This window comes from Cricetulus griseus, chromosome 4 (genome assembly GCF_003668045.3).
Source record: "Cricetulus griseus strain 17A/GY chromosome 4, alternate assembly CriGri-PICRH-1.0, whole genome shotgun sequence".
Taxonomy (NCBI): Eukaryota; Metazoa; Chordata; class Mammalia; order Rodentia; family Cricetidae; genus Cricetulus; species Cricetulus griseus.
In genome coordinates this window covers 56,200,534-56,214,178 of record NC_048597.1, presented here as the reverse complement: position 1 = coordinate 56,214,178, position 13,645 = coordinate 56,200,534, and the positions used below count along the sequence as shown (strand labels likewise).

Below are 13,645 nucleotides of genomic sequence, written 5' to 3'. Positions count from 1 at the left end.
TGCTTTCTGCTGATGTGCACACATACACAAGTACACATACACGTGTAGCCATGCAAATATTTTATTGTGTCATATACTAACATCGTGAGTGTATTATATGATATATAATTGTGCATTATACAATGAATACATTTGTATTGTCAATCTATAGTATTATAAATAATTGAAGAGAAGAAAGTTGTTATTGTATATCCTAAAACTATATAATACATTGTTATAGAAGCATGTAATAGTTATCTATTCTATACAATGTTATAGATAATAAATTCTTTTTATTTATTTATTATGTATACAACATTCTGCTTCCATGTATATCTGCACACCAGAAGAGGGCACCAGATCTCATGACGGATGGTTGTGAGCCACCATGTGGTTGCTGGGAATTGAACTCAGGACCTCTGGAAGAGCAGTCAGTGCTCTTAACCTCTGAGCCATCTCTCCAGCCCTGATAATAAATTCCTATCCCATCACTTTTATTGCACCACATATGTAACTCTTTCCACCTCCTGAATAGATTCTGAAGTATCTGCAGGCCCCTGAACGCAGTGCAGGTTTCTGGCAATAGGGCTCTACACAGGCCATTTTCTGTCTCTCCAGAACGCCACCTACCACTCTCTTTCAGGTTTCAGCTTCAATGTCACCTTGGGGAAGCTGCTCTGGCTCTGGTCTGGGCTGTACCCTCCCCCAGCATCCTGTGCTCATCCCTGGGCTAGAGTGTATTTCCTGGACTAAATCACATGCTTTATTCCTCCAACTGGACACTGCCATTTCTTCTTGTGGTAGAAGAGTATTACAGCATTTCTAGCCTCAATTACCAGACGTTCAATAACAAATTGTTCTGTGAATCAAAGATCTAGAGTTCTCGGTGGAATTATTCTCCTTAGCACTAGTACTCCCCACGGCACACGAGAGGCATTCAGGAACTTCTGCTGAGTGCTTGACAGATGTGAGTCCTCACCCTCCCGCAAGCGGCCTCACGGAAATGGAGGGTGGTCTCGGGTTCCAATGTATCATGCTCTGTGGCTTGAACAGATGTCAGGCATGGAGTAAAGTGTGGTCCTGCAGCCTGAAACCTGAGGGTTTCTCCATGTGCGAGCCTGCCATGGCGGTGGGTGGGAAGCTGCAGCGGATGGATAGACATTCTTCGCATGCCTCTTACATTGATTTCGCAGTAGAGCCAATGCACGTGCGTTTGAGTGCAGTGAATGTGACAGTTACTGTAGAACCGGGCTTTTATAGCAGCGTCTCTTCTGAGGTGATCTGTGGTACTGGTGATGATGTGCCTCAGATGGTGAAGGAAGCAGAGGTTTGTTTGCTTCTTCTCCGTGGTGGTTCTACGATCCCGCATCTGGGGAGATGTGGAATAAACGATTCCACAGATAACTGACCTTTACTTTTATAAGCATTAAAATATTAAAAAAGTAAAAAAAAAAAAAAAAAAAGATGGAAAGGTTCCCAGTATGCTGCACTCTTACATTGACTTTCCAAAACAAAATGTTCCAGATATTAGATTAACTCTCCTTGCTGACTGGGCTATGATTGTATACTACAGCCATTTGCACGTCGTATCGGTCTTTGCTAGAGAGGACATTCCCGGTTGGACATATACAATCAGATGATGTGTGGCCTGAGGCCAGGTGGGTAGTGATTTTAACAGTAACACTGAAGCATCTTTTTACTGTTGTTCAGGCAGGCTTTCTATAGCCCAGGCTGTCCAGTAACTCATTCTGTCCCCCAGGCTGGTCTTGAGCTTTCAGGGATCCTCATGACTCAGCGGTCAGAGTTTGGGGATTATAGGTGTGAGCCATCACACTTGCCTGACAGTTTTCTTTTCACAAACAAAATGAAACTTCAAACCAGCTGATTTTTTGAGCTTTTCTTTGTGCACTTCCTCCCTTTTGTAAGGGAAGAACAAAGCCTATGTAGATGCATATTTTCCAGAAAGGGTAAGATGGCTGCCCCCAGGAAGCAGCATTTATTAAATAGAAAGTGAGTCACTTCATGGGGTGTGTGAAAAGGGATTTGCCTTGAGGTTTAGACATTTTAAATCCTCTTTGTCTCCTGGAGCAGTCTGTGAGTTTTAGTCTGTCTTCTCTAAACCCTAGCACTGGAGGACTTCCTGCCCTCGGGTTTTCAGGATTTGGGGCACTGGAGCTAACCCAGGCAGTGCTTGCTCTACCGCTGAGCTGCACTCCCAGCCCAGCTCTTCAGTTCTCAGTGTGGCTACATCATTCTCTTTAGGAAAGCAAGAAACAGTTGCTGTTGGGAATAACCAGCCAATGAGTGAGAAGGTAAAATAGCCAGCACTTCTTCCTGTGACCCCCCACCCCCTTTGCCTCATGTCTTCCTGTGTCCCTTGACATCACATTGTGGACTTAAGTACAACCTAGTTTCTCCTTTACTCTTTTTAGTGTCTTTTCACTGTCTTCCATGTGGACTTTCAATAAATACTTAAACCGAATACTGGCTGGTAGGAAGTATTTTTTTCAAACCAACCAGCCTTTGTGTTGAACTAAACAATTTTAGTGACAGGATGGTTTTAATATGCTTTGATACTTTTTATTTCATTTCATTTTATTTATTTATTTTGTTTTTCGAGACAGGGTTTCTCTGTATTGCTTTGGAGCCTGTCCTGGGACTTGCTCTGTAGACCAGGCTGGTCTCGAACTCACAGAAATCTACCTGCCTCTGCCTCTGCCTCCTGAGTGCTGGGATTAAAGGTGTGCCCCACCACCACCTGGTAATACTTTTTAAAAATTTTATCACTAGGGCTTGATGACTACCAACCTACTAAAGAATTTGAGCTCTGAGCTGGGTGGTCTACAAAGCTACACAGAGAAACCCTGTCTGGGAAAAAAAAAAAAAAAAGATAAAAAGATGCTATAGGTACAGTGCAAGACATCTCGATTATTCTTTTTTTTTTGGGGGGGGGGTTGAGACTGTGTTTCTCTGTGGCTTTGGAAGTTGTCTTGGAACTAGCTCTTGTAGACCAGGCTGGTCTCAAACTCACAGAGATCCGCCTGCCTCTGCCTCCCAAGTGCTGGGATTAAAGGCATGCGCCATCACCGCAGGGCTCGATTATTCGTCACCCAACTTTTCCCAATAACATAAAACTCTGGAAAGACATCAAAATTAACAAATTGATAGGAGCATATAACTGTAACGCTGTATCTGTGACCTTTTAACCCATTACTTCTGCATGTGTGTTTAGCGTTTACCTCTATTCCTGTGTGTAGACCTGTGCTCCTGACCCTCTATCGAAAATATAGAACCACTCCTTGTCGGACATGGTGACATAGGCCTTTAATCCCAACACTCAGGAGGCAGAAGGAAGGCAGCTCTATGAGAGTTTGAAGCCAGCCTAGTTCCAAGACAACCTCCAAAGATACAGAAAAACCCTGTCTCAAAAAACAAAAGCAGGAACTGGAGAGATGGCTCAGAGGTTAAGAGCACCGACTGCTCTTCCAAAGGTCCTGAGTTCAAGTCCCAGCACCCACATGATGGCTCACAACCATCCGCTATGAGATCTGGTGCCCTCTTCTGATGTGCAGATCTACATGGAAGCAGAATGTTGTATACATAATAAATTAAAATAAAATCTTAAAAAAAAACAAAAATAAAACTATGCTTTGTGTCTTAACTTTTGAATTTTTTTCTTGAATCTGTGTGTCTGATGGGAAGTGCAATTCATGCCATGTCACCCTTGTGGCTGTCAGATGTCAACTTTGTGGAGTCGATTGATTCTCTCTTTCCACCATCATGTGGATTCCAGGGATGGAACTCGGGTCACCAGGCCAGTACAGCATACCCCTATACCAACGGAGTCATCTCACTAGCCCTTAACTCCTCTGTTGAGATGGTGCCGGGATCTGTCTGTTAAACGGATCAATTACTCTTGAGAGGCAGTAGAAATTAAACTGAGGTGTTCAGGAGCCACACGGGTAGCAAGCCCTGTGTGCAACAAGCCCAGCAGGTAAGGTGAGCTGAGGGAAGCAGATGTGGAAACACTTGACAGTGAAAGGATGAGAAGAGGCAGCACACTCCAACTAACTGGTCCAAAGGTCACAGCCACTAGTCACTCAGTACCAGCTTTGGGTAAGGAAATGAGAGGAGCCAGGAATCTGAGGGTGAATTATAACTTTTTTTTTTTTTTTTTTTTTTTTTTTTTTTTTTTTTTTCGAGACAGGGTTTCTCTGCATAGCTTTGGAACTAGCTCTGGAGACCAGGCTGGCCTCGAAATCACAGAAATCCGCCTGCCTCTGCCTCTGCCTCCTGAGTGCTGGGATTAAAGGCATGTACCACCAACGCCCGGCGAATTATAACTTTTTTTTTAAAAGATATTTATTTATTTATTTATTATTTATACAGTCTTCTGCCTGCATGCCAGCAGAGAGCACCAGATCTCATTCAGGGTGATTGTGAGCCACCATGTGGTTGCTGGGAATTGAACTCAGGACCTCTGGAAGAACAGTCAGTGCTCTTAACCATTGAGCCCTCTCTCCAGCCCCCTCGAATTATAACTTTAAAAAAAAATGTGTATCAGTGTTTTTGCCTGCATGTAAGTCTATGTGAGGGTGTCAGATTTTAGAGTTATAGTCAGTTGTGAGCTGCCATGTGGGTGTTGGGGATTGAACCCCAGTCCTCTGGAAGAGCACTCAATGCTTGTAAACATTGAGCCATCTTTCCATGCCCAAATTAGTAACTATTTATTTATTTATTTATTTCCTTTCCTTTCCTGTTTCTTTTTTTCTACAGCTGGGCTAAATAGTGCACGCCTTTGGTCCCAGCACTCAGAAGGCAGAGGCAGGTGGATCTCTGTGAGTTCCATACCAGCCTGGTCTATAAAGTTCCAGGATAGCCAGGGCTATAACACAGAGAAACTTGTCTTAAGAAAACTAAAACAGAAAACGAGTTCTCATGTAGTGCAGGCTGGCTTAAAACTTACCACAGACAACAACTGACGTCTGGTCGTGCTGCCTCCACCTCCCAGGGTTTACAGGTGTGTACTAACACACTCAGCATTTGTTTGTCTTGAGAAAGTCTCACATAGCCCAAAATGGCTATGGACACTTGATCCTCCTGCCTCTGACCTCCAAGTGCCATGATTATGGGCATGTGCTGCTAGGCCTGGCTTTCACTACACTTCTGGAGAATAAAAAAACATGTCAGAGAAAATATGGGCTACATTCAGCCTGCAGACACCAGTGATTTTCCCCCTCTGGTGTGGCCCAACCCACAGAGGGTTTCCTGGAAAAGCAGCTCTGGCGGAGGATTGCAGAGCCTCCCACAGTCCCTCCTAGACTCTGCCAATGGAATGTATTCTCATAGATCTGTTCCCCGGGCCTCTTTCCCAAAGCAATATACTTTTATCCCAATCCCCAAAAGCTTCTCCAGGGCTACAGACCTCCTAAGCTCTAAGCTTCCTGGGACCCAAGCTCAAATCTGCATGGACAGCTACCTTCTCCACCCATGTGGATACTGATGGCATTTGTCAGGGCTGGTTCTACCTGGCAGAAACTTGGCTTCTTTTTGCAGAGCCTGAAATTCAAGGCCTTATCAGAGACTGGGCTGGAGGCTTCCTCCACTAAACCTTGTCAGTCCCACTAGCTTGTCCTGCTCCTAGGAGTCCTCTTTACTGGAGACACTTCTCCTGAGCGGCTGCTTCAGATTTGAAGGACAGTTCAAGGTCAGTGAAATACACTCAGCCTTCCAGACATGTCAGTGCTATATCAGTCACGTAGGAATAAAATATATTTGGGGAAGATAATTCCTATATTGCCATATAGATTATATTTTTCCTTGTCTTTATTCTAACCTAAACATTACAGCATAAGCTTTTACATTGTATGAAATATTAGAAGAAACCAGAGCTATATTCAAGTGGTATTTTTTATAAGGAATGTAAGCATGCATACTCTGAGGAATCACCCTCTCACAGGGCTATGAGGTGACCAGCCTGTCTCTAAAACTAAGTGAATGGCCTGTCTCCCACTCAAAATACAGATCATAGGTTTTTGAGTCCTGGACAATAGAAAGCCCATGGTCCCTCAGAAGCACCTCTGGGGGTCTCCAGGCTGTGTGAGAAACAGAATAATCTTGGTGTTGCTCTAAGGAACACACAAAGAGAAAGTTTGACAAGGCAATTGTTTTTGTGAAAAGGGTGTGCCAAAATCCAGACAAGGCTAGCCACACACCCAGGCCAACATGGCTCCTGTCTTTTATCCCTGACAGGTGGTGACAGTGTGTCATCCCATCTGTGGAAGCTTGACTTCACAATCTGATACCATTGGCTAATTGGTAGAAGAGCCAGGAATGCTCAGAAAACATGAGTACTTGTTGATTAAAAAAAAAAAAAAAAGTGTTTCTTACATTTACACTGAAGTTCACTGGCTATGAGATTATCATGATTTGGAAAGCACAAGTTATCTTAGTGAGGGTGTCTACTGTTGTGATGAAACACCATGACCAAAGGCAATTTGGTGACAAAATGGCTTATTTCCTCTTACAGCTTGTAGCCCATCATCCAGGGAAGTTGGAGCAGGAGCCTGATGCAGAGGTCATGAAGGGGTGATGCTTATTGGCTTGTTCCCTATCTCAGCCTGCTGTCTTAGAGCATCCAGACCACCAGCCCAGGGGTGTCAACAACACAGTGAGCTGGGGCATCCCACATTGATTGTCCATCAAGAATTCACCATGGGCTTGCCCACAGGTCAGTCTGGTGGGGGCATTTTCTCAATTGAAGTTCCTTCTTCCAAAATGACTCTAGCTTATGTCAATTGACAGGAAACTAGCCAGCACGGAGTGAAGTCAAGATACGTAGGAACATAAGAATGAATGAAAATAAAGCCTTAGGCCAAGCTGGTATTAACCATATGGGGTGGGGGTGGGGCAAGGGAATAAGGATGCTCTTACAGGGCCTCGTGGTTACCCTGGGGTAAAATCCACAGGCTCTGACTGAAGCCTCCTCTGTTGAAACCCTTATTCTATCACTGTGGTGGTTTGAAAGAAAATGACCCCCAAAGGGAGCAGCACTATTAGGTGTGGCTTTGTTGGTGTGGGTGTGGTCTTGGGGAAGGAAATGTGTCACTGTGGAGGTGGGCTTTGAGGTCTCATATATGTTCAAGCCATGCCCAGTGTCTCAGTTCACTTCCTGTTGCCGGTGGATCAAAGATGTAGAATTCTCAGCCCTTTCTCCAGCACCATGTCAGCCTGTACACTGCCATGTCTCACCATGATGACAATGGACTGAACCTCTGAACTCTAAGACCCCCAATGAAATGTCTTTCTTTATAAGAATTGCTGCGGTCATAGCATCTCTTCACAGCAATAGAAATCCTAATTAAGACAATCATTTAGTGGCTCTACTCATGTAACTCCTCTGTGCTGTGACATACCCCAAGCACAAAACTAGGTTGACAGTCCTGTAAAGGCTGCTGGGTATATTAAATGTTAATACAAATAAGTATTTAGGATAACATCTAGTTACATAGTTTGTGTATATGCTGTTGGCATTATTTTTAAGAATGTGGTGGGCCCAAATTTCTTAAAACTAAAATTTATAGGTTTGGGAGGGAAAAAGTTCGAATGAGTAGATAGGAGTGAAAGAAAAAACAAAAACTATACAGATGTCTCTCTGACTCCACAAAACGAACATGAGAAATATGCTTTGGGTGAGAAACTATGCAGAATGTTTAGTATGGAAGTCATACTTGGAGCTGAGGGCAAAATAAACAATGAAGCTGCAGAAAAAAATATTGAACAGTTTTCAGAGGATTCCTTTCTGAGCATGGTCTTGGCTGAACAATTGGGTAGGGCTGATAAAGTTACTTGCTATGCTGTGCCAGCATGGTGGCACACACCTTTAATCCTCAGAGGCAGGGACCTCTGTGACTTTGAGTCCAGTCTGTCTACACAGAAAGTTCCAGGCCAGCCAAGGCTACATAGTGAGACCCTGTCAGGAAGGAAATCTCAATGAATCTACTGCCTGCCAAGGGTTTAACCAGAATGAAGACAAACTGACTACTCTTTCACACTAAAGCAGTGGGTTTCTATTAAACAGAAATAGTGTCAGTTCAAAGTTTTTATTTTTCTAGTGTTGAGAGATTCCACTTATTTAAACCAGCTGTTTGTGGTAAGCACCTGGAGTGTTAGCCACTGGCAAGGCTGAGGCAGGAGAACAGATTGAGTCCTAGAGTTTGAGGCTAGCCTAAGAAAAGTCTTAAAACAAAAATAAAGACAAACAACATATCAAAGCCTGGCACAGTGGTGCATGTCTGTAAGTCTAGCCCTTAGGAGGTGGAGGCAGAGAGATCCTGATTTCAAGGTTAGCTTTAGGTTCATAGGAAGTTTAAGGCCAGCTGGGACTACAAAAGATTCTAAATAAATAAGATTTCTGATATAATAAAAAAAACAAGACTTCACACACTTGCTTATTGCTAAGGTACATGAGTGTAGTACACATGTATATGGCTTTTGTGTGCACACCATGCACACCTCTGTCCTTAGAGGCAGGTCTCTTCCTGAATCCAGAGTGCAAATTCTTTTTTTTGTTAGTTTTTTTTTTTTTTTTTTTTTTTTTTTTTTTTTTTTGTGAGACAGGGTTTCTCTGTGTAGCTTTGGAGCCTGTCCAGGAACTCTCTCTGTAGATCAGGCTGGCCTTGAAGTCACAGAGATCCACCTGTCTCTGCTTGGATCAAAGATGTGTGCCGCCACTGCCCAGCTTATCTGTAACTTCTTATGAGTCTATGGTTATTTTTTAAATTTTATTTATTGTTAGTATGTGCACATGTGGAGGTTAAGAGGACAACTTTGTGGAGTTGGTTCTCTCCATCTATCTTTAATGGGAGCTGAGCTCAGGTTGCCAGTCTTGTGAAATTAAGTGCCTTTACCTGCTGAGCCCTCTAGCTGGTCCTTTTTTTTTTTTTTTTTTTTTTTTTTTTGCTATTTTTATTCATGTGTATGGTATGAGTCATCTGCTGTGTGTGTGTGTGTGTGTGTGTGTGTGTGTGTGTACAGGTGCTCTTGGAGGCCAGAAGAGGAAGTCGCTGAAGTGGATGGCAAGTACTCTGAAATGCTGAGTTACCTCTTTATTGTTTTAAGAGGGAAAAAAAGAAATTAAGAAGGAAAGGAAGGAAGCTGAATGGATAGGACTGGCAATGGGAAGGCAAGCAACAGCAGTATGGATAACAAAGGGGCTAGAAGTCTTTCTAGAGGTTTACCCTATCTAGGGCCTTCTTACTTTGGCCATCACAGTCTCAGTCTGTAGTCTTTTTCATTCTGCCCATTTAAGATGGTTATTTCTTCTTTGCCTCTTAATTATGTTCAGAAACAAAGAATTAGATCTATTCCTAGTGGCAACCCTATCCACCTTAGTCCATTAGGGTATGACCCTAGGCTTTTAGTTCTAATTATTAGCTTCTCCACAGGTTAAAACTGAAAGTCTGCTTCTTTGCTGCCAGAGGGTTTTTTTTTTTTTTTAAACATGTGAATTTGATGCCATTGCAGTTGCTAGAAGTTGCCAGAAGGCTGTCCTCCAGAGAAGTGTCCCTTGCTCTAGCTTATATCACTGTTTTGTTACAATTAGCATTCAGAATATGCACTGTCATCTTATTAAAATTTATATCTTTTAGCAGAGAAATCGAATGGAGCTTATTGCGGAGCTGTTGGCTCATCCTTGCATTTCTTAGTTACCCGTGTCTGAATTCATCTGAACTTCTGAGCCTCAGCTATTTCAAACGGGCATCACGATATACTAAGGTTAGTACCTGAGGGGTATATTAACCTTGCAGACAGTAATCTAATTCAGTGTCATCACAAGTGCGTAATTCGGGAGTTTGGAGTTTTGCCAAAAAAGCACTATTCAAATGAACATTCAGGGGTGGGGAGGTGGGTGTGGACAAGGAGGATTCCAGAAATAGTTCTGTAGGTATTTTAATGTCCTTTCCCTCTCACCCCAAAGGTTATGTTTAAGTATTGCAGAGAGGCGCTAAATAAAGCCTTGAGATTAATGAAGAAATCATAATGAAGGTGCTCCAACTCATAAAGTCCTGATAACCGTTCAACTTTCACTGAACATATTACATTACCTAGCTGACCTTGTATTAGTGTGTGGTACAAAAGCGCGTAATTGTAAGCCATCCCTCTGTACAGGCAACTCAGGGGCTTGATGTTAGTTAAATGAGGGTAGGAAGGACACGATTTACTGAAGGTCACCAAAGAGTCTCCAAAAGACGGGACAAATGAGCAATCTTAGGTCTGTATAGATCATAATCAGATCTTTGTTGGTGCGCAGAACGAGGTTTGGGCCCAACAAAGTCCCGACTGGGATCTCTTTGCTTTTTCTCGGTGCTCACACCCTGCATCACAGTTTGCAGACTCCAACAAGGTCTTCTGGTTCAAGGATGCAGGATTGCATCTTCCGGAAAACGTGACCCTCGGGGTCGCAGATGAGAGGCTAGGTAAGAGGCTAAAACAAAGATCCAAGAAATTCTGGCCAAACCTTTCATCTGCGTTCCCGCCCCTTCCACTTCCCAGGGCCGGGGCCACTTTCAATCCCCGTTCCTCACTTCTCGGGGCTCCAGGCACGCACCCAGCCTCAAGGGGCGGTCGTCCCTCGCAGGAGCTTTCCCAGCTCCGCTCTATTTCAAAGCGTCTTCCTCGCAGGCCCATCAGGGGGACCGCGGCGCGAGGCCAGCTTCCCCGGCCACGCTGCGCGGCTGACACGCAGGCGCCGGAATCAAAGCCACGCTCCGGGTCTCGCAGCCAGGTCTCCGTGCCAGGCGAGGGCCGAGCGCTTCCTGTGTGCGGGGCTTCCCACAATGCACCGCTCAGGCAAGCGGCGGCGACCGCGGCGGCGCTCTAGCCGCGCCATGTCTGCTTCTCGACTGCTCTGGGAGGAGGAAGAGAAGGAGGAAGAGGAGGAGGAGGAGGAGGGGGAGGAAGAGGAGAAAGGCGCAGGGGTGGGAGCTGTCGCCGGAGCTGCCACAGCAAAAGTTCTCTCCCCTCCCCCTCGCCCTCCTTGCCGGGCCCGTGGGAAGGTCGGAGCCGCCGCCGCCTGCAGTCGGTGACCGCGCGCCTCGGCGCCAGCCCGCGGTAAACGCTCGGCCTGGCAGGCCCGGGCCGGGAGGGCGGGGGAGGGGGGGGGCACGGGGGGAGCGCGGCGGCGACGGCCTGACCGCGGGAGCGGCGGGCCAGCCGGGGGCGGCCCGGGAGGCGGCGGGCGCAGGCCGCGGGAGCGCGGGGCTGGGGGACGCGAGGAAGCGGGGCGAGGATGGTGGGTCGGGGCTTGGAGAACGGAGAATGACGGGGGCGGCGGAGGCGAGCTGGCGGCCTCAGAGGCCTGCGGCCGGTGTCGGGTAGGAAGGAGGTGGGATGCTCGCGGGGAGGCCTCGGGGTGCCACGGCTGTGGGCGAGGAGGCCGGCCAGACCCCAGGGCTCTCCGCCGTCTTGGTGCAGTGCTTTATGCACCGCAGGCCTCGGTCGCCGCTGCTGCCTCCGAGTGCTCTTTGGCTGCAGGGAAGGGCAGGGGCTGGAGAAAGGGGATTGCTTGCAGGAAGCGTAGTGGGAGTGCGAAAGGGGAGAAAGGGGCCGGAGGGAAGATGCCGGATAGGTGGAGGAATGCCGGGGGTGGCTGTGGAGCAGTCTTGAGGATTCTGGGGGTGTTCATTGTGCAGATATGTTATGTGCTTCATTATGGAAAGAACCGGAGCGTTTCCAAGGCAAGCAAAGAAGGCAAAGAGTAGTTTCTGCGGATAGAAGGGAGAGCATTTGAAGCTGGAGGAGTGCTAAATATTAGAGAAGATGCAGGCAATGCATAATAGAATAGACAGATGTAGCATAATTATCAAATGCTGGCTCAAGGTCTAAAGAGTTATTCCAGATGGGCCAGAGTGGCCTAGTTCGGAACCTGTTTGGGCTCTTCAGTAGATGACATCCGGTAAGTGCGGGTCCCCGCTGTGGTTGGGGTCACTGAGAATTAGTCTCTTAGCCTGTAGATTGGTTTGAGACATTTTAGTGCCGCACTACTGAACTGAAAATCTTTGAAAGAGTCCTTGAGAAACCGCCTGGCCTACGGGGATTCTTGAGGCCACCGAGTTTAGAATTTTAGCAGATTTGGAGTATTGTCACTTGGGGGAGGCTGGATGAACACCGTCCTGGCAGGCACTGGAATAGGAATTACTTGGCCTGGAGGTTTTCTTCTTCACTCCCTAGCTTCCACGGTTCCAGAAGAGCCGGCGCTGTATTTCAGCCTGGGTTGCAGGACACAAGATTATAATTGTTCGTGTTGAGAGTCAGTGCATTATAGTCCGGTCTTTGCATTTGTGTAGCCCCAAAGGAGACTAGTTGGATTGGTTCTATACCTCGGGTTGGCGGGAGATCCTTTTCCATTCACAATTCCGGATGTACTCTGTCACCGAGGCATGGAGTTAGTGAAGAAAATAGCATCTGCCAGCAAAATGTAGGCATGCAGAGTGGAGGCTCTGTAATGTCTGTGCTGATCTTAGGTTATAAGGAGGTCAAGAGTAGTTAATCATGATGCCTAAGGAAACTTGAAGTGACAGGATGAGTCTAGGTCTGATGAGGATGGACAGTTAGCATCTCTGTTTATGTCAGGAAACCAGGTTCTTTCTTTTGCTTTCACTGAGTGCACATTAGACCTGATTTTCAAGAAGGAACACTGGATGAGGACAGTGCCTTATCTTTTTTTGTTGTTGTTGTGGTGTGTGTCGTCCCGTGTCGTGTGTCCCATGTCTTGCCCCCTCACCCCCCCCCCCCCCCGTTTCTTTGTGTAGTTCTGGCTGTCCTGGAACTCACTTTGTAAAACAGTTTGGCCTTGAACTCAGAGATTCTCCTGCCTCTGCCTCCGGAGTGCTGGGGATTAAAATCGTGCACCACTGCAAGGCTAGGTCAATGTCTTAAAGTCTACCTGAATAGTATTCACCTTTTGTTATTAAAGAGGAATTACATACATATTAAGTTGTACTATTACTTCAGCTGAGTAGAAAATAATAAGTGTGTTAAATGTGACAGATCTTTTTATGGAAGTTGAGAGAAAAATTAATGGGGAAGATGGAGTGAAATTTGGGAGAGGGATGGGAAACGAAGGTTATCACTCCTTCCTTTATCAGAGGTTTCATTTCTCTAGCTAAGATGGTACTTAAGGTGTGGAGGAGATTTCTTCCATTACAAAATTTCTTGTAGAAATAATTGGGATTTTTGTTTTAAAAAACTTGGAAAATTTCCTGTTAGTGCATTTAGATTTGCTCACTTTTAAAGATTTTATTTTTATTTATGTGTTTGTGTGAACATATGCCATGGGTGTGTGCATACCCCCAAGGAGGCTAGAAGAGACTGTTGGGTCCCCTGGAGCCAGCATGACAGGCAGTTTTGAACTGCCTGACGTGGGTGCTGGGAATTGAACTTGGGTCCTTTGGAAGAAGCACTCTTAACTGATGAGTGTGTCTCCAGCCTGATTTGCTCACTTTTAAAAAGGGCTTACTTGTACCCATTTTTATTATCATCATGGTGAGAGAGGCTCAGCCTCTCCCCCTACTAATACAGTATAACGTCAATTCTTTTACTACAATGCACCTAAGTATAGTGTTTTTTCCTTATGCAAATAACATAAATATATTTAATTTTAAAA

The 13,645-nt window shown here is 45.5% G+C and overlaps 1 protein-coding gene across 10 annotated transcripts in view; it reads left to right on the top strand.

The window, feature by feature from the left end:
* Positions 1 to 10,883: 10,883 nt before the first annotated feature.
* Znf148 (zinc finger protein 148) overlaps positions 10,884 to 13,645 on the top strand; it is a 114,748-nt gene continuing 111,986 nt past the window's right edge. For 4 of the 10 annotated variants that reach the window (XM_035444616.1, XM_035444615.1, XM_035444612.1 and 1 more), the window contains exons 1-2: positions 10,886 to 11,091; positions 11,673 to 11,935. The gene's annotated coding sequence lies outside the window, so the exon portion shown is untranslated. Of the gene's footprint in view, positions 11,092 to 11,672; positions 11,936 to 13,645 lie in introns of all 10 variants that reach the window. The other 6 variants (XM_027412805.2, XM_027412803.2, XM_027412799.2 and 3 more) reach the window with 3 other exon arrangements.